Source organism: Malus domestica, chromosome 15 (assembly GCF_042453785.1).
Source record: "Malus domestica chromosome 15, GDT2T_hap1".
Lineage (NCBI taxonomy): Eukaryota > Viridiplantae > Streptophyta > Magnoliopsida > Rosales > Rosaceae > Malus > Malus domestica.
Genome location: NC_091675.1, coordinates 8,403,672 through 8,428,650, shown reverse-complemented (window position 1 = coordinate 8,428,650; position 24,979 = coordinate 8,403,672). Strand labels below are relative to the sequence as shown.

At 35.7% G+C, this 24,979-nt stretch overlaps 1 pseudogene; it reads right to left on the bottom strand.

The window, feature by feature from the left end:
* Window positions 1–83: 83 nt before the first annotated feature.
* On the bottom strand, window positions 84–24,492 carry LOC103400235 (uncharacterized; annotated as a pseudogene).
* Window positions 24,493–24,979: the final 487 nt, after the last annotated feature.

The window sequence follows — 24,979 nt, the reverse complement described above, 5'->3', positions numbered from 1 at the left end:
GTCGTCGTAAAGCGTCTTGGCTAACAGGCCGTCATTGTTCATCATTTTCGTGGAAGAAAACAAGGGTTTTTGACAGACTGGTTCCTTCTTGAAGCTACTCGATTTTGCTAATCCCGATATGTTTTATGACAGCGTTTCGGATGGCTTCAGTCTGCATGCACTGCCCCTTCTGCTCAATCCCCGTCATGTAGTTCCTCACTTCCTTTCTGATCATCTCCTGCATCACATTCAGGAACTCTGAGCTGAAAAACTGCTAATTGTTGTTTAAATTACTTTGACGCGGCGACGGCAGCAATCCTATCATCGACAGTAGAGCTGCTATCTTATGTGGTTACTCTACCCTCTGGGTGGGACTAACAATCGGATTGGATCCGAATTCGAACGCCATATGATTATACCCGTCACACAACTCCGACTCAGATTCGGGAAGCGAGAGGCTGAGCGATGTGGGCGGATCAACGGCCACAACTGATGTCGTGGCCTCTATCGATGGCGGAGCAATGGAATGAGGTACGGGTCTCGCAAGGGGGGTGAAGACCTGAGACGAGGGAGAGCTAGTTGGACCACCGCAGACGGTAAGACTTGCCGGATCGACCAGGAATCGACTTGCTGATCAACGACCAGTTTCTTGGGTCGTAGATCTTGACCAGATTCTGTAACGCTTCATCTTCCTCGGGGCTCCATGGACCCTTTATCCGATCCACCACCTTCTTTGTGGAAGTCATGTGGGTTTGCTGGGAAATTGTGGTTGCGCGTTGCAATGGGATCTTAGAGCGAGTTGACTAGAAGGAGAGGAGGAAAAAGATGTGTTGGTGTAGTGAAAGAATAAGAGTGAAATAGGGTTTGGTTAGAATCTGAAGCCTGTAAGTCCATGGTGATATAAGAACGACGACTGCATTTTCTCTCGATCTATATCTGTCGTTGTCTGGTTGCTTGCTTTCACTTCCAGGCGTTAACAGTGTTGTGTAGTGTGGAGGCCTTTTGGGTTTTGGTTGACAGTCGAACAAAGAGTGAGGGTTTTCTGGAAAAGCCCAAAGAGGGAGGTTTTGGGTTCTTGGGTTGTTGCAGACTCACGGTTGACAGTGATGAGGTCTCACGGTGGTGAGATGAAAAAATGAAAGAGAACTGACATAGCTTTTCGTGTCGATTCCCACAGACGGCGCCAAATGTTGATGCACAAAACCGAAGGGGTCTTGGAACAACGTAAATCCGACCGTGAATCATGCAAACGCCCAAGAACACAAAGATGTATCGTGGTTCACCCCAATGTTTGGGCTACGTCCACATTGATGTTGATTGTATTTCTCTGTATGGATGTATGGATTACAAGTGTGAGGGGGAGTCCCCCAGAGAAAGAGAGAGTTTGAGAGAGTTTCTCTGTTTGTAAGCCTTGTGGCTTCTATATGTGAGGATTCGACTTGTGAGGGTAAGGAGTCCCTTTTATAGACTAAGGGCTCATCCCCTTTTACATAAATCATGGGCTCAATGTCTGAAAGCCCAAGTAACAAGGCCCAATATAATACGGTACCAACACAAATGAAGGGTAAACATTTATTGATTATTAACTTATGATGAAATATGAACGTATTTAGTGACCTAAAACCACGTCTTTTAGAGTAATGCTATTTTTACCACAATTTTATACCACATTTCTTTACCATCTTAGGTGGCAAATCAGTTGGATGAGCTACATCATTTAATTTCAATCTTTTTATTAATTAAAACACTTAAATAATCTTAGGTGGCAGAAGAAGGCTCCTCTTATACCACAATCATCATTTAATTAACAATCTTTTTATTAATTATTGATTAACATTTTGAAATTAAATGCTAATTAATTTAGATGATGTGGTTGTTTATTTAGATACCACCTAAGACGATATACAATTGTAGTACAAAAATATGGTAAGAATAACATTATTGCATCTTTTAAGTCCTTTTTCTGTGAGAGTTAAAATTGAGTTTGCTCAACTCAACCTGGACCCACTTGCATCCGTATATAACTGAATAATGATACTCAGAACATAATCAATACTAAATTCAAATGTTGACAACTTCAATCAAATACCTAAATCAAATGATTAAGGCTTGATGTAAAACTTCCAATCCTTAATTAATTTTCAACCTATTATATTTATAAAAATGCTTTTCTGGTTACCAAATCGAATTCTTCTAAACATGATATTTTGTGGTTATAAAGAGATAAAAAGTGTTGATTAGGTTAGGACATTTGTATGGTAAAATTGATGTTTCATCACCGTTGAATGAGAAATGACTTTTTATGTGTAAGAAGTCAAACAAAGTTTGTTTTTTTTAACTTAGAAAACCAAACAACTTTTGGGTCTTAATTGTCTTGGGGTTCAGTTGGGCAAGCTTGAGCTGGCCCAAACTTGTCTATGGTACCACATGCGATGGTTCAATATTTTTCGAGAGAGAGAGAGAGAGTAGGAAATGATCGATTCCATTGCAAGAACAAGGAGAGGCTGCCACTAGTCTACGCAGAAAACTTTGAGATCACATCAGCATTGGGTTGAAATATAGGACTATGATTCTCTCCTCTTCTTTTTCTATCCTCTTTCATTCATTTCTCTCACATTCTCTATTTTGTCTTTCTGTTTCTATGAAAAATTAATATAAGATGTTGACTTGGCTTAACTATGACCGTTCAAATAGGAGAAATGGGAAGGGAAGAGAATCCTACTCCTGAAATATAAACATGAACATCCAATATATCATTCATAGGCTAGCTAGCTCTAGCTGCATGCATATCCCTATCATTTTGTTGTAGAAAAATTACACAATATTACGAGATTTAGGTAGTAGCTGGGCTTCGGTTTGTTTCTTTCATGGCTTTATCTCAGATTCAGGAAGAGCTACAAAATTGATATTACTAACAACATTGCAAGCTAGAACATATTCATTTTATCTTCGTTGCAAGCTAGATTATATGCATCAGAGTTTAACATGTACCTTAAAATGAGAGAGACTAACATAAAACGGAAACAGAAAGATGACAGTATTCTGAACCTTTCACTTTTCACATTGCATGTAAATTATACTCCTTGAAAGTACTCGTAAAAAGAGATTTTGATTTTCATGTGAGAAAAAAAAAAGTGTTTTCATTAAGGAGTATAGCAGGTGATGGAACTACGAGCGATTTTAAGGGTGGAAATTATTAGCACTCCTATACCATATGCTGGGGACGGAACTACCAACGAAACCCATGTGTTGTAGGCTTGTAGCCCACCTTAATTTAGAGAAAATGTACCAATTCTAAGACCATTTCCAAAGGAGATGTCAAATCTTAAGTGGAATATCATGTAATCAAATTTGAAAGTAGGAGCAAGCTCCAACTAACATATGAGTTTTCATATGTCAAATTTGACATATGAGAAAATATGATGTCAAATAATTTTTAATTATTTTATTGTGTGAGTCTCATTAATGCATCAATTATAGATCTTGAAAATTTATTTTAATTGATTTATTTTAAAATGAGTCATATAAATATCATTTATAACAAAAAAAACATATCAATTGGTTAAAGAAAAAAAAATCTGATATTACCGCATCAGCTATTAATTTAACATTTGACATTTATTTATTAACATCTCTATTAAAGATACTCTAAGCTCTCATCCCCATTCTCACCCCTCAACCCACATCCCTCCCTACCTCAAAAGACTCAGCCAACCTCAATATGTATAAAGTCATTGACTGCACGATGACAATCTTGCGAGCGCAAATAATTTTCATTTACTTTTTGAAAGTTTCTTTTGTATCTCATGTTTTCATGAAAAAAAAAAAAAGAGTGTATCCATAAATAAGAGAGATTTTTTAGTATGACGGGAACATGGAGCGGTACACCACATGTCATTATACAAATTGTGAGATATGTGTGTTAAAAAATTAATAACTTAAAAAATAAAGTTTTCCAACACTTGTATAAAGTGAGATATATTAACTTTGTCGTTCATCTTTATTATAACACATGAAATAATCATATATGGTTCCAATACACATAAAGGATTCTCCACAAAAAGGGAATTGGTAAGAATGACTTAATAAAGCAAAGCAAATCTCCTCCAATGCATATGCATGTTGCAGACATGCAGTAAATCTTTCATATAAAGCAAGATCCCAGGTTCCCATTTTAGCAAATGGATGATTGCAAGAAGAGAGGGCCATGATGAATACATAGATATTAACTGAAAGCGCAATGATATATAATATTCTGGCCTGCTGTGTCCAATATCTGAATGATGGAATTATGGACCTACTGTACAGTTCTGTGGACGACCACATACGATGCATATCCCACTTTCAAAGGTTCAACTGGTATCGTAGCCCTTCAACTCCCCAAACCCTAACGCTAGAGAGAGAGAGAGACACAGTATATTCCTCTCATTTCAATAATATTACAGTCAGTCTCTCAAGATTTTCTTGCTTTGGAAACAGTGGAGATGGGTCCATAAGGTTTGAGGAACGCATGTAGATGTATAGTAATGTTATTCACGCGGCCATGATCGTCCTGAAGAACCAAACGTTATACGCTGCAGGGCTTGCAGCCTATCTGATATCTAGAGGCAAATGCAGTCCATTACAACTTGCCTTTAGTTATTGTCGTCGTATGTATATATGATTGCCAGTAAGAACATGAAAACCAAGAACACAGGATTTTGTCCACTCACTCTAACTCGACAAAAATAGATCGGTTCCTTACGAGGCTAAAACTACAAATTCCAAATTGGCGTATGAAATTTGTTCATGTTGTTCGTTAGAATATTTTTTCACCCTATTGAATTTGTTGAACTTAAAGCATCCAACAGAAAATCAATGTTTAGTATGAGATCAATTGATAAAACACGAGACGAAAAATTATTGTATTATGTTACAACAACTCTCACACCATAGTTAGTGATATTCTCACGTAGATCAAATGGCGGTTTAATGATCAAGTCGAAAGGCGCATATCGGGCCAAACGAACAAAGCATTGCATATTTAAACTCTTGTGTGAAGAAAATTGAGGTTTCTCCATAAAATTAATTGGTAATATATGGAGTACTCATCTTACTTATAAGCTCATGCATGGTCTTTCCTTCCATTCATGTGGAATTCATTCTCTACACGCTCCCGCATGTGACGAACTTTCAAGCCTAACACATGGATAACATAACGGGGTGACGTAGAGTGCATGTGACCGTTTGACTTCACACGTGAGACAACATGCTCTAATACCAAGTTGAAATTAAGAGTTTATGACAAATATAAGAATTCTCAACAATCTCACAAACTCGAATACCATTTTAATTCCCTTATTCTTTTCCATAAGGAGGTATTTATAAGATTACAAAGGAGTAATACGAGGAAATAAATCAACACAATCCTTTGTCTACAAGACAATGAAACCTAGACCAAATCAAATTATATAAAATCACTAATTAAATCATATAAAATCACTAATTAAATCAAATCCCTAAAATACTTTCTTTTTTATTTTTCAACACAATATTCAATTTGGTTTTCTGAGCCGTCATTTCACAGAGAACGGCAACGTGAGTCAAACACATTACTTTGCCGTAACATATGGTCCTTCCGGCTGAATTCTAACAGCCCAAAACGGGATTTTAAAATTTTAGGACATTTTTAGTATTTTGCTATTTGTTTAATTAATTTCGGCTTTTTAACCAAAATGGTTTCTGAGATTTGCATAACACATCACTATGGTCCTTGAGATTTAAAATCAATAGAAGTGGTCTCTGAGATTGTCAACCATCAATCATTTTGGTCCTTCCGTGCAAAACTATGTTAAATACGGATCAAAATGATAAATATACCCTCAATTTAATAAACAATGGGCCAAAATTATTTGACAAAAATTGAGGGTATTTTGGTCATTATATTATTATTTAATGAAGATTTTTCAAGGAATGACCAAAATGATTGATGGTGGACAAACTCGAGGACCAATTCTATTGATTTCAAATCTAAAGGATCAAAGTGAGGAGTTATGCAAATATCAGGGACCATTTTAACTAAAAATCCATTTTGTTAGGATTGCTATGAACCCTGGAATTAAGTTATATTATGAATAGGTCCTTTTGGCTTTAATTTGTTATCTTTTAATAAATTAGAATTAAACTTTGAGATTTTCTCCTTTTTATTTTCTTTTTATTCTTTCAAGAATACCGATGGCTATTCTTCCTTTCGTCACGTTGCATTATGTACAAAATGCAATCGCCTGGCTTTACGGGAACTCAAAACTCTAATACTTGAAAGAGGTGTGCTATTCACACACTCATTTTTACTTCTTACACATTTCTTGTTAATTTTTATCCGTTAATATTCTTCAATTCATCCGATCCGACATGACACATTCCGATCTGGAAGGTCCACCTGGACTTCGAATCGAGTTGTGTTGGCTGACACCAGAAGGTGACGAAACCATAAAGTATAGTGATGTGGAAATGTGAATAAATTCAAACCTAAAAGTGACTAAATGCAAGAGTGCACATGTGAGCAGGAACGAACCCATTTTATACGTGATGTCAAAGTATAAGTAAAGTACAGTAAAAGTAGAATGAGAATTATAACATCCAAGATAGTCACCTATACCAAGATTTGCCAAAAGTCATTGTCGACACGAAAGCTCAGCTACTAAACCTGGAGGGGCGAAAAACAAGGGTGAGTGGGCCTAAAAGTAAAGTTTTGTAAAAACCTTTTCGAAAACATAATAACCCTTCGCTGTAAAATAATTATAGTTTCCAAAATATACATACTACGTATAGTATGAAAGTACTTACCGTAGCCTATAGTATCTCAAGAATTCAATACATCACAATATATTTCGTAAATAACCATCTAAAACAAACATATCATATCGAGTGCTTATCGACATATGCTGACACACCGGTTCGTGTAGAGGTATTCTAACATGAACAGGACTGGGTATAATAGTAATTTACGCTTTAGTACTACAATTATGTGAAGACTGGCGCTACAATTGATCCAAAGAGAGCGTACGGTGCGATGTGAACATACAAGTGAAAGACTGGCCCTAGCCTGGGCGAGTACTAACATCAGTGCAGCAACGATGAGCATATAACGTAAATAAAATCATACAACGGTAAATCAATAATTTACGTCGACATAATACTATTTACTATCGTATATGTGAATAAGGTATCCGTAATAATATGCATACATGTGCATCCCATGAGATTCATAATAATCTCACAATTTTCATCATCACGACAATTCTTATAACGTCAATTTAATTATGGCATCACTTAGAAAATGCATTATTAATCTATGTCTGAAAACTCAAATAATATCTATACTATATAAAGGAAAAGACCCACCCACAGATACTTGCGAAGTCGTAGCCGTTCGAACTAGGAAAGCCGGAGTCTCTTATAGTAACCGCACCCAAGCATAATATTAGGACCATTAGTAAAACTCCACTAAAACGATTAAATTTGGGAAAATGGAGTGCAAATTTGAAATCAGGGCGTCAAACACTACGAAGGTCCTTGGCAAAATTTACAAAAAGTCAACGGTCAACAAAGGTTAGAAATCTCGCATCCAGGGGCATTTTCAATTCACTTTTTTAAAATTAATAAACTTGTGAAATTAGAGACGGGTTATTACACGACGGTTGAAAATTAAACGAGTGTGTGAAAAGTAAAAGGGGTGTGTGGATATCACACCCCTTGTTGAAATACGTTACCTTTGTGTTATAGAAATAGTAACAATGTACATTTGTGTCTAGAGTTTTTTTTTTCTCAGTTTTATTTTAGAAATACAGAAAATAAAGTGGAATACACGAGCAGAATGACATACATAGAGGAGTAAATGAAAGATGGTACGAGAGATGTAAAATTAATATAAGAAAATGTACTCAAAATGAAAACTAAAACTAAATATTATTATTAAGTTTTTTTTTTTTAAGGAATACTATTGGCTTGTTTGGATATGTTTTTAAAATGATTGAAAGCGCTTTTAGAGAAAATATTTTTAGGTTCCGAAAACATTTTAAGTGTTTTCTATAAGAAGTATCAATTATGTGCTTCTTCTAGAAAGCACTTTAAGTACTTTTTTTTTCAGAATTTACTAACATTTTTACTAGAAATTATTTCTAAAAATATTTTCACCAAAAGCAATTTCAATTATTTTAAAAACACATCTAAACGAGCCATATTACTAAGTTGGCTTCACTTCCAAAATTTTATTTTTATTTTTTTGTTTCTTTCCCTCCATCATGTCACTTCATTCATCTTTTCTCTGATTTACTTTTCTCATATCTTCAAGCACAGATGGAAACTAAAACTAAAAAAATGAAATGCCCAACTAACAGGCCCGTAGTATTAATATTTTGTTTTGCAGCGAAGTAATTATTTAATAGTATTGAATTAAATTGATTGTTATACAGTTTCTGTGCATGATTAGTTTTGTCATATCAAATCATCGAGTCGATATATTATGGAAAGGAATCCTCTTCGGATTTCTTCTACCAAGATCATCAGATCAAGTCTTTCGGATTTTTGAAATTTCATTCAACGGCCACTTGTTTTGATCCTTTAAAAGTTATAATAATTTTTGACCTTTGGATAAAATTTAAATGTTCGGATCACTTGATCTGGTGACCTTGATGGAAGAGATCCATATATTACATGCAATGTTCTTCCGGATTCTTGTGTGCCACCAATAGAAGTCCATCTTAAATTACTATAGGTGTGAATAAACTCTAAATAAAATTTTGATAAAGAAAAAAGAATTACATAAAATGGATAATAAAGCAATTTTCTATAAAGGATCCTAGTGAATTCACACAATTATTTCAATCCAAAGAAATTTCACCCAATATTAGAACACATAATATTTATCTAGTATTTGTTGTGTAAACGGACTTGCAGTGGCGGAGCTAGAATTTTGGCTCAGGAAGGGCCAAAAGTCTCACCTAAAACGCTATTTTGATTTAAGAAAAATAAGGATATGCCGTGTTCTAACTACAAACCACCATCATTTGGGTTTAGTATGACGTCGTTCTTGTCATCCTTTTCCTCAACTCAACCCTGTATTATCATGACTCAAATTCAAAATAAAAGTCCCTTAGTGGAAGAAGAAAGGAATGAAGAGGGGAAGAGCAAAAGTAACAGTATTAAAAGACTTCAAGGAATTAAATAAAATATAAAAATAAAAACCAGCTCTCTTGCCTACTTCCTCTCTCTCCCTCTTTTGATCACCTGAGTCCCTCAAAATTGACTGTGACGCTGGTTAATTGCATTAAGAGCCACCAACCTTAAATCGAACCCATTAAAGGAATAAGGCAAAGATTTTTGTTAGGGCTCTAATACCTTGAAAAATCTTTGAAAATTAAAGGGATATCTCTCATTGTTTATGTGTGAAAAAGATGTCAAGGTAGGCCTGGGACCATTCTAGTCCCTTTATGGCTCCACCCCTGCAGACTTGTGTGCAAAATTTCTCATGTCTCAGATCATGAAGTACTTGAATTATTTCATAATTAATTTGGGTTTTGGAGTGTTGGGTGCAGTCTTTTTCTATTTTTTCTGCTTGTCACACTTACATATCTGTCAGTATGATGGCTATTAGATTTGCCAAGGTAGAAAAGGTAGGCTTAAGCTAAAATTCTGTTGTTAAGCATAATGGTATAAGCATGCCTGACTGTGAGACCTACTGGTCGAACAGAGACGAAAGTCGGCCATAGTGATCCGAGAGTCCCATGTGGAAGGGCTCTCGCTCGACGGATCCTAGGGATAATAGGCTGATAACTCCAAAAGCTTTTATCGATGGAGTTGTTTGGCACCTCGATGTTGACTCATCACATCCTGGGGTTGAAAAAGGTCCCAAGGGTTCGGTTGTTCGCCGATTCAATGGTACATGAGTTGGGTTTAGAATGTGTATTATTCTTCAATAAACACAAACCCAAGTTGTTTCCTCTTTTCTCTCTCGTGAAGAATCTAAACCAAAACTTCTTGCTCTTTGTCGCCGACTCCTTCCTTTTATTAAGGTTGGTGGAATCCCTTTTTTTGTTGCTCTTGTAGCTATGCATGTGTCTTGCCCTTTCACCGCTTATGGTGTCGGATTGTGAGGTTACAACTTTTATCCTTGGTATCCTTTTCCATTTTGCAGGCGGTCTTTGCCGTTTTTCAATGTTTTTCACCGTATTTTATCCTTGACAACCCTAATCCTCATCCTACAACCATTATCCTTCAACCCCCAACACCTATCATTTTCTAACTTATTCATTTGCTCATCCTTTTCATATTCCATCCCTTCCTTGGTTGATCAAAGTCAGGAGCAACACGAGATCTAAACTCTCCCTCCACTGCTCCGAACCCGACCAACACACTTAAAACGAGGGTGTTTTAGATGCCCCATTAGCTCATTCCCTTTTCTTTTTGTTTTTTGTTTTTTTTTTATTTATTTCTAATTTCAAGGGCATGCGATGGTGGTTTTGATCTGGTGGCTATTATCCGGTGTGACGATTTTGGTAGCGAAATTTCCTTGTTGCAGGTTGAATTTTTTTTGTTGCAATACCTTTGTCAAATTCAACGCGAAGTTGGTTTTCTTAGGACAGATGCTCTTAGGGCTCGAAAATCCCAAACCGTACTGAAATAATCCTGAAAACTTCCCAAACTGAAATTTCCGAACCGTTTGATACTCTATCCTGAACTGATTCGAAAACTTTGGTACGGAATTAGGATCTCATATGGCCTCGTTTGGTATTCCCGAACCGAACCGATCAATATTTTAATATAATTTTATATATATTTGAATTAATAATGGCCATTGGATTTAGTTGAGGTTCAATCTCGACCGTTCATTACTCTTTGTCACCTCACTTCCTCATAGACTTTAAACTCTCCCATTTATCATCTCACTTCCATAAAGCTTCCTACACCTTAGCTATCATCATTATGTCTGAAGCCATAATGACTTCCACCTCTTTGCTTGCACCTAAACCCTAGGCATATTGACTTTTAAACATAAAACAAAGACAAATGCGCCTTCACAATACAAAACCAACGTGCCTTTCATACATAACCCTGATGGACAAGGATTGTCTGCCCTCCACTTCTGATGCCCTCTCCGTGCCCTCCTATTTGTGTGGTCATGGTTAAGCCACGTTAACATTTTATATTACTATTCATTTTTGTCTTATTATATCTATAAAAAATAATATAAAATGTTGACATGGCTTAACCGTGACCACACAAAACAAGAGGGCACGGGGAGGGCTCCGGAAGTGGAGGGCAGACAATCCTTGTCCAACCTTAATATTCTTTCTCTCTTTCTCTCCCTCATCTGAGTTCACCGTCGCCTAGCCAATGTATCCACCACACACCACCACCAAATGACTTATTGGCGCAACCACCACATTTCCACCACCACGTCGCACAACCACCATGTTACGCAGTCACCACAACTCAACTTGTTGATTCTTTGTCTCTCAATCTCTCATCATCCCTTATTCTCCACCTCTGTGCGTCGTGGGAAATCTTTGCACAGAAAATGGCCAATCCCGAACTGTACCGAAATCCCAATTTTTTTTCAGGAATCCCAAACTTTCGGTTCGGTTTCAGTTTTTGAAATCTCATCCCGAAATAGATTGGTTCGAGATTCGGGTTATGAGTTTCGGTTCAGGATCCCGTCCCAAACCACCCCTAGATGCTCTTTTGGTTGTCGATGAAGTGGTTTCGATGGTGGCGGCGTTTTAATGGATAAGGATTAGGATTATGGTTGATTTTGTGAAAAATCAATAAAAAGTTACAATATTAACAATAGATCAACAATATTTATGTTAATTATAAATAGTTCAATCATGTATTGTGATACTTAAATGCATTTAAAATAAACAAAAATTACAAAATCTGCAAGTACAGCTGACACCTACATCAATTAACACTATTTTTCTTATAATTTTATATTTGGAATAAGGCAATACGGATCAGACACTGCAATGCAATGTTTGTTTCCTGATTCTATTTTTTACATTTGGATTCAGACACTAAGTTGCAGTGTCTGTTTATTGGTTTCGTTTTTTCCATCACTCACACGCCTTCTACATGTTCCTTTGTACATTTGGATTCAGACACTGCAATGCCTTGTCCATTTCCTGGTTCTATTTTTCACTTTTGGATTCAGACGCTATGTTACAGTCTCCATTTCTTGATTCTATTTATTCCATCACTCATACGTCTCATACACTTCATACTTCATTCGACTCCTGATTTTATATTTAGATTCAAACACTGTAATGCAATGTCCGTTTCCTAGCTCTCTTTTTTACATTTAGATTCAGACACGAAATGCAGTGTTCATTTTTTTTTTCAATTGGATTCGAACACTGCAATGCAGTGTCCATTTCCTGGTTCAGTTTTTTACATTTAGATTCAAACACTGCAATGCAATGTTTGTTTCCTGGTTCTTTTTTTTTTTTTTTAATTGAGTAGACTCCTTCATGTAAATATAGGGCGAGAGAGAGTGATAGAATATACATGTTCTAACTATTTATTGGATTTAGATCCTCTCAAGATCAGTTCTATAGGAATAGAAATCCAACGGCCGAATCCTCTTCCCCCGCCTCTCTTCCCCCTCAACTCTTATTTCTCCTTCGCACCCCCACACCCCACCGTTGTTAACAAACCTCAAATTCAATTGCAGGCCATATGTGCTCTAAGTCTAATTTATTTTGTCACTATCCCTTACTGTTTTAGTTTTTTATTTGTCATCTCTTTCTTCTTCTTCATCTTTGAGATTTCTCTCGCTCTAATTCTTCCATATTTATGAAAAAGATCTTTGCAACTAAAAGACATTGGTTTGCACAACCCCTCTCTTTGTTGTTTCATTAACATCGGCTGAGATTTTAAGGTCAAGGGACTTGCAACTGAGGGATGTGGTGGTGGTGGGGCTGATTTTGGAGAGGGTAAGGTGATGGACTTGCAATTGGTGGTTGTGGGTTGTGGCAGTGTTGCGGTTGATTTTGAGGTGGGATTGAATTTAATTTGGAATTTGAGGAGTTGGTGGTTCGAGGTTGAGAGCTTCGAAGTGAGGGAGAAAGAGAAGAGTTGAGGGGAAAAGATGAAGATAAGAGATTTTGGCCATTGGATTTGTATCAATGGATGAGATCCATCAGCCCGGAGGATCTCCACAAATTGATCCGGAGATTGTCTAAATCCATATTTATAATAACTTAAGCTCATATAACATTTATAAAAAGAGAAAGAGAGAGTGAATGATAGAATAGTAAAATTCTAACTATTTATAATGACTTAAAGTCTATGTGACATTTATCATTGACCTATGCCTAATTAATAAAAATATATCATTGATCAAGTCCAAAACAAAAATATGTCATTAATATATGGCTTATATTCATATTTTTTGAATAGCGAGTTCGATACAAATTTATGTATGTGTCCCTTATAATATAAATGTATTTATTGTCTAAAAAAACAGAAATAGAATAAGAGTAATGCTTAGAAGACTAAATTTGTAAATAAAATTTTGTAAACTAAATGAAATGGAAGTTGATAATTGAATTATTACTTAAACATTGATAAATGTGCTCATTCTTATTGGTAATACATAATTTAGTTTGTAAATTTTATTTACAAATTTAGTTTTTTGTAGCATTATAAATACACACAGCCTTACATTACATTTTCAATGAAAAGGTGATATTCATTCATCCTGATGTCATGGAACAGAAAAGAAATCCAACTCCAAAATCCATCTCATTAATACTGGAGACTGTTTGATTAACGAAAGCAATCAAGCATCTGTCAGTTAAAATTACAAGTCAATAGTACGTCTTGATCAACTCCCAACCGTCAGATTGACTTTGGACCCCGTGTGATGCACCTACCGAGACCCATCAGACGGACCGGATTCAAGCGTGGCTCCACACGATGATCCACGCTGAAGCATATAAAACTTCAGTCAAATCCTTCCAAAAGGGGTCGGTGAACAGACTTAATGACGATTCTACCCTCCACCATCAAATCAAAGCGCACTGATCCTTATACAACACTGGAGGTCACTTCAGCCATTAACGTTTTCTCTGAGGCATTGCTATCATATCAGTGTGTACAATGGTGTCAGGGTCGATTTTGTCTTTTCGGTCAGGGATGACCAACGTTTGCATATGGAGATTTTACAGTCCAAGTGGCACGTGAGTGCCAGGGTTGACGGTATGTGTAGGTCACGTGACATCAGCTTTGCCGTCTGGGACAGGACTCAGGACTACCAAGTTACGAACCCCCATGACGCAAACTTGACTCCGGGCACCCACGATGCCGGAAATTTTTAAGTGGCTTGGGAGGACGCTTCAGTATATAAAATGTAGGGGTGTGATATCTACACATTCCATTTTACTTCTTACACACCCTTCTAATTTTTTACCGTCGGATCGGATGAATTGAAGAAAATTAACGGATAGAAATTAACAAGGGGTGTGTGAGAAGTAATTTGGGGTGTGTGGATAGCACACCCCTAAAATGTAATAATATAATTTATTTGAATTTTTTTTAAATTTTAACTAATTATATCATTTCGTACTGGCATTCTTCTTGTTCTCCGAGACTATTTAAGGCAAAAAGATGATTTCACAAGTACATTTGCTCCATCATAACTCGATTATCGTGCATACAAATTGAATTAAACAAAAAATAAGAAAAAAGAATTAACCAATTCTTTTAAAAAAAAAATCTAAATTCTGTTTTTTTATAAAACAAAATTGTTATTAGCAAACCATAAAGGTAATTCCCTGTTTTCTTCACTAGATAGAATGCAGAGTGTCTGTTCGAGTCAAATAAACCTTGTTTCAAGAACAAAAGATTTTATATATGTTCTTCAAAATATTGTGCATATGTACGATACTTTGATATTTTTTTTATATTTAGATTTCGACTCAAACACTTAGCCTGCTATTAATTATGTCTATTTTTTATTTATTTTTATCAGACATAGGTTTACTAACTGTTTCGTTTACCCATTTTACCTTAGATTTAAATAAGGAAAACTTATAGAAATATAAAAATTTCATGCATTCTTTTGTCCTAATTCTATTAGATTATTTCCTTATTTAATTTCATTCAAAGCTCCAGGTTATTTTCTTTTATAAGCAATGTAATTTTCAGTGTAGGAAAGGGTTCCTTGCATTTCATCCCTTTCTATGTATTTGTTCAATGCGAGGTCGTTGATGTGTCTGCTTCCGGATTAACAATAGCATGTTAATTAAGCATAAAAATTCGCCACATGTGGTCGTATTGAAAATATGAATCCCACATTGGGGGAAAAACGATGTTGCATGTGCTTATGTAGTTGAGTTACTCTTTATAGTATCAATTGATTTTATGCTGAATCTCAATTATATATATAAAAATAACTAACCTCATATGTTAATTAGATGCCTGAATGTTAACCCACCTGGATAATTTTTCCTATAAACAAATGAAAACAACTCAAAATATAAGATGAATATGAGAGAGAAATGTTAATGTATCAAATGTCCCTGGAAATTGAATAAGTTTCTTATTAGATTCAATTTAACAATCTTCCTCAAACACGATCTTATCAAACTAAAATTAATATTAATGGAAACTGGAAAAGTGCCTCATCAACTAATTGACAGTTCCTTCTACAACTTCGTGAATTGGGACATGTGAAGGGCATGCATGCACGTTTTTTTGAAAACAACTTCCCCAGAAGTTAATTACAAAATCAACTTCATTAACTCATGAAGGAGCTGTCCACAAATTGAATGATACATATCAAGAGAGAGCTGCAGATCATGGACTGGTCCTAAAAATGATCAACTTATAACGTTGAAGTTTCAAAGCTGTATAGTGTGGGGCTCGTTGATCGTCATCGGCATTCTTTGCTGCCAACCCCGACTGCCAAGCAGAGAGAGTAGTACGGTGTGGGGGACCTATATCTTAATTGCTCGGGATTTTATGCTTCAATGACAGAGATATGGTCATTGCATGAACTTAACAAGGAAGGCCTCTGAACTTTGTACCGGGACCATCTATTCTAAAGTAGGTTTTATGAGTTTGTGTATGCATGGTATGTACTGGTTGTCATCGAGAGCTTTGAAATGCAACACGACCGCAAAACCTATAGCTAACCTACCAAGATTTTCTAGTTATTGTCATATATAATATCATTCTAATTCTTCACACGACATCCGTAATAAATTTGGTATTCATAATGTCAGCAAATATACATTTGCTAGCTATTGAAATATTTTTATCCACGAATTATAAACACCATGCCTATATTTACAATCCGTTCTTCATAAAACATATATACCACAGAAGAAAACAAAAACGCATAAATACTTGTATATTTGTATACATTTTGGATTATTTTTTAAACTTATCTCTTTTCTAAGAATAAATCAAACACGGGATCGTGCTGATTTCTATGTATTTAAACTGTATAATCAACAAAGTTTATATGTCAGAGTTGCAAATTCTTACCAATGCTCATGACTTTAAATGGCAACTATATTGTTCGGTAGTCTATTGATCTGGTAGAATAATTTCATTTAAGCACAACACGTTGTCTAAAGACAATACCTGGAGTGCCATGTCATGAAATAGAACAATTTTGAATATAAAAGCTATTAACTGTTCGCATATCAACTTAAAAAAAACTCAAGCATGTTCTTGAACCAAGAATATAAGTGTCATGAGAGTTCTAATAATAGATTCTTAATTGTCATCATAATTTTGTAGACAAGAATCTAACTTTACAGAAACGTCAAGATGCATTTCATGCTTAATGATGTAGAAAGTGTTTCTATATAGTTAGATTAAGGTTTAAAATAAGTTAAATTGTGATTAGATTTTCATTAACCAGCCTTGAGCAGTTTGGATTATGTAAAGATTAATTTATCATGGTTGAACCTTCTGTTGGCCACAAGAAAGAACTAATATTTATATGGATTCACCTCAGGTCAGCAACTTGTCGCCATTTTTGAAGAATCATGTATAATATTATGGAGTGGCAGCAAGGCTGCCTTCCAAGCCTGGAACTTTTTGAAATCAACAGGTGTAAAAGTTGAAGAATGACTACCAATTAATATGAAAAGATAGTAGGTCATTCCCTAGGAGCTGAAATGCGCTCCAACTAAGTGTATATTCCTTGAAGAATAAAGATATTTGCCTTAGATTTTATTTGTCTAACCTAGATTGTGTATGTCATTTTATATTGAATCCATTTATAGCTCCCTAGATCCTCGTATCCAAACACCATCATGCATTGAGGTCGTTGGGTTATTATATCCTCATTGACCCCTAATGCATTACGCTTTGTTCTTCGGCTAAATAGCCAAAATGGTCCTTGAGATTTGCATAACTCATCACTTTGATCCCTAACATTTCAAATCGATAAAAGTGGTCCCTGAGATTGTCCACCATCCATCATTTTGGTCTTTCCGTTAAAAACTCCTTTAAGTGTCTCGCAGCTCTTAGTCGGAAGTTTGGATAATTTTTAAAGCTTCATAACTCAATCGTTTCTTAACCAAATTCGACCCATAATATATCAAAATGAAGATAGAAAAGTTTAGAATAAGATTATACCTATTTGGAAGCCTAATGGCTGCCGGAGATGGCCGGAAAATAGCCTCAAAGTTGACTGGTCCGAGGAAAAACTGGAAAACTCGCCGGAAACTGGGTAAACTTTAAACGTTCATAACTTCTTCAATACGCAACGAAATCAAGTGATTCAAAAACGAAAATCATACTTCTTGACGTGATGAAGAGAATGATACCTTTTTAGACAGCTATATATCAGTGTTTTGGCCGGAAAACGGCTCGAAAGTGGCTAACTCGAGACCAAGACAGCCACTTTCGAGCAGTTTTCAGGCCAAAAAAGGGCAATTTAGGCGTCAAAAAAGGTATCATTCTCTTCGTCTCATCTAGAAGTATGATTTTCGTTTTTGAATCACTTGATTTCGTTAAGTATTGAAGAAGTTATGAACGTTTAAAGTTTATCCAATTTCCGACGAGTTTTCCAGTTTTCCTTCGGACCAGTCAACTTTGAGGCTATTTTCCGGCTATCTCTGTCAGCCATTGGGCTTCCAAATAGTTATAATATTATTCTACACTTTTCTATCTTCATTTTGATATATTATGGGTCGAATTTGGTTAAGAAACGATTGAATTATGAAGCTTTGAAAATTGCCCAAACTTCCGGCCAAGAGCTCCAGGATACTTAACGGAATGACCAAAATGATGGATGATGGACAATCTCATGGACCATTTTTATCGATTTGAAATGTTAAAGACCAAAATGATGGGTTATGCAAATCTTAGAGACTATTTTGACTATTTAGCCTTGTTCTTCTTATCCCTTCGGTGTCTTGGTAGCTTTCGACAAGTACAGATCAACATTGTCTTAATTACATATGGTGGTAGCTAGGATAGTGCTATTGTCATGTGTTTATTGTTTCTATTCCCAAATTAAATTTCAATGATTATTGTTCTTACCGTCATAATATGAGTAAGAGAACATTGTTAATGATTATTGTTCTTACCGTCATAATATGAGTAAGAGAACATTGTTAATTGCTGCATTCGATGATTTAAAGAGTTAGTTGGTGTTAGAACTTGGATGGAATCTGGACTGAGTTCAACATGTATTTTCTCGTAGTGTTACTTTTAGTCTCAGCCTCATGAGATGGCTCAAGAGTCAAGAGAAAGAGAGAATATGCGTGACAATGTTGGAGGCTGTCAATAGACAGTGTTTGTAGGTTTTTACTGAGCATGAAAGTTGCGCATAAATCTAATTTCTTAGCCAAAATGATTGCAGACTGAGTAAGACATTGGTTTGGTTGAATGTTTTTTTTTTGTACGTCAAGTGAACCGGACTTAAAGTTCAATGTAACTTTGTGTGTGCTTGCTTAAAAAGTAAATGAAAGTGAAATAGAAACTAAAGTAAGAAACAGAGTGTAATCATTTCATAATAAGGTCAAGATTACAAACATTTATAAATGCAAAATCTAGGCCGAAGGGCCAAGCTAGATGACTAGAAATGTGAAGTGACTGAAAAATGTAAAGAAAGTAGCAAAACTTTACCAAAATTCAGGCCATGAAGAACAACATAATGCTAAGAAGTCCACCGAGATCACTGGCGTCGTGATTGGACTTAGTACAAAACATATGCCTAAGAGAGAAAATCAAGGTGGTTGGAATGACACATCAATCGAATCAAACCACAAGGTGTCAAAGCTATAAAAAAAATCTAGATCTCAGGGATTGTAGGCAATATTTACATTGAAGGAAGGCTTTGAGAATGTAGCTAAAGAGCTAAGGGGTTTTGGCTGAAGAGCAATTGGATATTTGTACTGAAAAATAGTTGGGTTGATTAAAGAATCACTCAAGGTTTTGTTTAACCATAGAAATTGAATTTGACAAAGGTCCTCAACTTGAAGGCCTCTGAAGAATTAAGAAAGATATACCCACGACAACTAAATTTGCCTTGTAAACTCTCCAGGGCTCCCCATGGTTTAGTTAAAAGGAAGTGATATTTTATCTGGGTCATTTCATTCATTATGAAATATAGAAATTAAGATCGTATTTTTGTTTATAGTAAGAACATTTATGTTGGATGAAAATATAAAAGCACCTAAAATAATTTATTTTTTAGGAGTGCAAAAATATTTTTTAGAGTGCCAATAAAATCTCCCTCTACTTATCTTATTACATAATGTTTTAGTTTAGTTGTCTAGGTTAACAGTATGCCAATTGGCAACTAATTGATAAAAGAACAACTACCTAAATATCAGCTACCCCAACTTCCTATCTTATTATTCCAATTATATCAAAATATAATAACATCAAAGTAGCTACATGACAAAGAGTTTTAGTCAACTATTAATTTAAGGAACTTTAACAAAAAACTTCCAGTACTATTCACTTTTAACGAAAAATCACATTTTTATATTAAAAAATCAATCCTGGTACTATTCACTTTATCCTTTATTTTGTCCTTATCGTTAAAACTCAAAGTTTTCAAATCATTTTCATTAGTTTTCTTTTAATTTAATTGTGATTACCAAGAGCTAGCATGCTATGGTAGGCAGCAAAAGAGCAAGAGGATAGAGAACAAAACATAGCATGTATATCTTTCAGCCTTCGAAGGAGATGATGTAAAATGTTTATTCTTGTGGATAGGATGTTGGGGTGAGTTTATATCTATGCGTTATGAGTTCGAAACTCCTCTTTTCCTAACTTATTGACTAATAGTTTCAAATCCTCCTCTTCCTCTTAATAATTATTTTTAAAAAATGTAAATTATTGTGGATTTGTTGGCTCCATTCCATACATCTTTATCTGTATGAGGAACTCCTGAACTTTTCCAGGTTCTATGTATTATCCAGAAACAAGCTTGCTACATTTACGTGACAAAAATTTGACATGATATATATAATCAGGAAATTTTTATACGAACCCAGTTTATGTATCTTCACACCCAACTCATAAATCTTTCCTAACAAACTACCAAATTTGCCCTTAGGTGAATGAAAATATAAAAAATAAATATTAGAAAATAAAACCCATCAACCGTTTATTTCTTTACCCACTCCCCATTTTCCCGGTGAATCCAAACCTAAACGCAGTTGACCATTGCAGCTCTCATCTCTTTCTTGTTCTTGAGGTTAAGCTATTCCGGTGCTTACTATTATCAAACAAGTAGGATTAAACGTCAAAAATGGGAAGCTTGGGGTTTAAGCAATGACTAATGAGGGTATGAAAATGGAAGCTACTGGTCCCAACCAGTGGCGGATCCAGGAATCTTACCCCAAGGGGTCGCAGTGTAAAAGTTCAAATAAAAATTTAGGATGGAAAAACATATTGAAAATGAAATCATAGTACTTTCATTCATAATTCATAATGGAAACAATATTACAAACTATAATTGTCCACGACGAGGTTTCATATTTTGAAAACGAAGCATTATAGCTTCATTTTCAATACAAGCAAAAATATCTCTCTCAATATAAACAAGCAAGCTATCACTCAACCATTGATCTCCCATTTTGTTCCTAAGTGGACCCTTAACAATATTCATGACAGAAAATGCTCTCTCCACTGAAGCAGTTGCAACTGGTAAAACTAAAGACAATGTAATGAGCAAATATACATAATTGAATACTTGATGCATCCTTGTCTCCACCATTTTTTTTGCAAGATCACCAATCCCTTCCAATTGAGAGAAATCACTACTGGAACACACATAATGAATATAAATCTCAAGTTGATCTTCAAGTGCCAAACGATCTTCATCCGAAAAGTCTTGAGGATAAAATTGAGCAAGACGAAGTAACTTTGGTTTATCAAAAGCTACAAATGAATCTTTCGGACTCAAACATGCCATACAAATAAGCAACTCGGTATTTACCTCATTAAAGCGATCCTCTAACTCCGTAATTTGCTCATCAATGACATAAATAAAGAGCTCCACACGATAATGATGACGATTTGTCTTTATTGGAGCATAACGCCTTGACCTCCCTGGAAGTATAAATGCCTCTTCCATGTTAGGAACATCAATATGATGTTTTTCACAAAAGGAAGATACTTCATCAACCAATGCATCGAACCCATTATTCCTCATCCAATATAGCTTTTCCTTGCATGATTTCACTAAAGCCATTGCATTCACAATTTCTTGATCTTTCCTTTGCAATGCTTGTGACAAATCATTTGTGAGTCCCAATATGACTTTCATCAAGAAAAGGTGAAACACAAACTCAAAAGTAAGTATCACTCTCATTAACGTATTTGCTTCACCCGCACTTTCATTGGGATTATCATCAATAACCATTTGAAGCACATGAACCACGGATGAAAACATAGAAATGATGCTAATCAAGGTACCATAGTGTGAGTTCCATCGTGTGTCACCGGCACGTTTGAGACTTGTTTCTTGATTTAAGCCTCGCCCCGTTATAAGACAATCATTTTCAAAAGCTATCACAAGCTCTTCTTGAAGTTGCCCTCTAAGTGAATCACGCCGCTTACAAGATACTCCAACATGATTAACCACATTATTAGCCGTTGCAAAAAAAGAGGCAATGTCTATATTATTCTTTGCTACGGCAACAAGAGCTAGTTGAAGTTGATGAGCAAAGCAATGAACATAATATGCACAAGGTTGTTCTCTCAATATCTTTGTTTTAAGGCCATTCAACTCACCTCTCATATTGCTAGCACCATCATAACCTTGTCCTCGTAGCTTGGAAATGCTCAAACCGTAGCGAGAAAACAATGTGTCAATAGCATCCTTTAGTGAACTTGAAGTAGTGTCGGTAACATGTTGGATACCCACAAATCTTTCAATTACATGCCCGTTGTCATCCACATAACGCAACACCATAGCCATTTGCTCTTTCACAGACACATCACGTGCTTCATCCACCAATATTGAAAAGAATTTATCTTTTAGACCATCCATGATAGCATCAAGTGTTTCAAGGGCACATGAATTCACAATTTCTTTTTGAATGGAAGGAGCTAGTAATTTGAGATTCCCCGGAGCATTTTCCATCACAACTTCTCTAACTTTATCATTATTATCTGCAAGGAATTGCAATAACTCCAAGTAATTTCCCCTATTGCTTGAAGTGGCACTTTCATCATGGCCACGAAAAGGAAGACCTTGTCGCAATAAAAACTTAGTGCACTTGATTGAAGCAATCAAGCATGTGCGATAAGCCTTACGAGTTTGGTCAGAGTGTTTGCTCACTGCCGTTTCAATATGTGTAGCTTGATTCATCAAATTTGTAGCAGCTTCTCTAGCCTTATTATGAACACTCCCAACCGGTCCAACATGCATCTTAAATCTTTCTCTCCCTTTCTTCCAATTCTTAAATCCATCTCCAGTGAAAGCTTCACTACCCACTTGTTCAAAATTGGTTTTAAAGAGATAGCAATAGAGACAAAATGCCGCATCTTTAGATACACTATACTCCAACCAATCAAACTCATCAAACCATTGGGGAATGAAGCGTCGATTAATTCCCGACATATTAGTTATTGGGAAATTATGACCTCTAGGTTGACAAGGTCCTTTTTGTAGATATAATCTTCGGACCTCATCTCTCATATTAGCGTCATAATCTATTATTCGAGTTCTTAATCCAGGATCCGCTTGAAGATTACCCAAAACATCATCTAACTGACTTTGTCTTGAACTTGGAGTTCTTGAACTACCAACAGTATTTGAACTATCAACATTATTCGAACTACCCGAACCCGATGATGACTTTCTCTTAAAAAACCGTTCCATAATAATGCTTGCTACATATACAAAATATTCAAAATAAATACTCACAATATAAACAAACCATAAACATAATCAAAATAAATATGAATTGGATTTTCAATTAAATTAAATATCTCATCTTGCATTCTAATTTCTACATATACAAAATAATGAAAATAAAAACTCACAATATAAACAAACCATCAATATAATCAAAATAAATATGAATTGAATTTCAATTAAATTAAATATATTCTACATATACAAAATATTCAAAATAAATACTCACAATATAAACAAACCATAAACATAATCAAAATAAATATGAATTGGATTTTCAATTAAATTAAATATCTCATCTTGCATTCTACATATACAAAATAATGAAAATAAAAAATCACAATATAAACAAACCATCAATAAAAACAAACCAATAAAAACTCACAATATAAACAAATCATCAATATAAACAAACCATCAATAAAAACTCACAATAAAAACTCACAAGATAAATATGAATTGAATTTCAATTAATTAAATATATTCTACATATACAAAATATTCAAAATAAATACTCACATCACAATATAAAAACCAAGGGAGGAGATGGAGTTGGAGCCGCCAGCAGAGGAGATGGAGTTGGAGCCGCCAGCAGAGGAGGGAGGAGATGGAGTTCACGTTGGGGGCGGCAGCAGCTATGGAGGAGAGGAGTTGAGGATTTGGGGGGATTGAGTTAGGGTTGAAGGATGAAAATTTGGGGCTTTTAATTGTATAGGGATCGGGTAGGAAGGGCTGGGATGGGGAGGGACACGGTGGGAATTTTTTTTTTTTTTTTTTTTTCGGCCTGGCCCAAAACGACGTCGTTTTGGCCAGGTCATTTAAAAAAATTTCCTGGGCCAAAACGACGTCGTTTTGCCCAGGTTTTTTCAAAATCAAAACTGGCGCACAGCGCCTTCGTCTTCTTCGTTCGTCCTCCTGCCCAGAAAACCGACGACTCCAACGGCAACGGGGTCGCACCAGGGGTCGCCCCACCATCTCCAAGGGGTCTCGAAGGTTGCTTCCATGGCTTCCAAGGGGTCGCGCGACCCCAATGACCCCACTGTGGATCCGCCACTGGTCCCAACCGACGGGGAAAGAGAGAGAGTCAATGAGGAAGGGAGAGTCGGCGGAGGAACATAGAGCGAAGTCATTGTCGACAGCAAAGCCTGCGAAGCATTGCAGTTCCCATTCGGCTCAAGAGGAAAGAGAGAAGAGGGAGGAGAGAGAGAAATAAAAAAGTGGAGGATGGTGGCCGTCGATGACTCGAGGAGATGTGTTTTGGGTTCACCGGGGGAAATGGGGGAGTGGGTGTAAAGATAAACAAGTGTATTGATGGTCATTTCCTAATTACAAATAACGTATCATAATAAAATAAAATAAAATCATAATCGGAACCATTCAATTTGTGAATCATCATTTGACAATTCTCTCAAAAAATTCATTTGAATTGGAACTCGCTGAGTCATGTACGTGTACCAATAAATCAACGGCGTAGGTACCAAATAACATATTCATATGAATTGTTTATTTATTTGATACATTTGGACTAGTAAACGATTTTGAATTCGAATGATTTTTTTTGTAAGGATGAGCTTTAAATAAAAATTAAGAAATAGAATAATTTTGATTATAAAATTT